Genomic DNA, 900 nt, shown 5'->3' on the forward strand with positions numbered 1-900 from the left:
TTGAGATATAGTAAACTAAACCTTTGATTCGAAATCGGATATTTCATAGTTAATGACCTAATACACTAGTATGAAAAACACCTAAAAATAAAAGGAACAAAACCATACTCACTTATAATTCTAGCACTGAATCAATAATTATTAACATATTGATGTATATTATTCTAGATTCTTCCCTATATTTGTATATATTAATAATATGAATATGTATGCATATATTTATATTTTTACATAAATTAGATCAGGTTATTCCAATTGTCTGACATTAGCAATATTTTGTGAACATCTTTTCATATTAATAAACATTCTACATAATCATTTGATACATAGATCTTATTGTATGGAATGTATATAAATCTTATTGCTAGACATACAGTGTTTAATGTATTTGAATTATAAATAATATTACAATGTATACCCTGCACATACAGTTTTGTACAAGTTGCTTATAAATATTTAAAGCCCTCGCTCTCCTCCCACTCTTGTTGCTGGGAGAGTGATCCATCTCCACCCAGAAAGAAAACCGAGAATTTATTCCCTGGGAAAGGGTAAAAGATAAAGTCTTGGACTGAGGATTGACTGACATAGTTCAATGTGTGGTACCACACCACAAACATGGGAATTCAGTAACCAAACCATACTAGAGGCTAAATGCTGAGGCTCCTAACTTCTTCCCCTGCCCACCTTCCAGAATGCTGGCAGCCAGACCTTTACCCTCCTGGAAAGAGAATGGAGAAATAATCACTGTGGAATCTGACCAGCCTAAGAAAAAAAGACTTACATACAGTGGCATCAGTATTTTACCAAAAAGAGGCCCACTCAGATCACCCTACAATGATGCTCAATACCCATAAGCCCCTGAAACAGGACACTGATACTAATCACAAGCCAGCAACTGTG

This window comes from Propithecus coquereli, unplaced genomic scaffold, assembly GCF_000956105.1.
Source record: "Propithecus coquereli isolate 6110/MARCELLA unplaced genomic scaffold, Pcoq_1.0 Scaffold118, whole genome shotgun sequence".
NCBI classification, from domain to species: domain Eukaryota; kingdom Metazoa; phylum Chordata; class Mammalia; order Primates; family Indriidae; genus Propithecus; species Propithecus coquereli.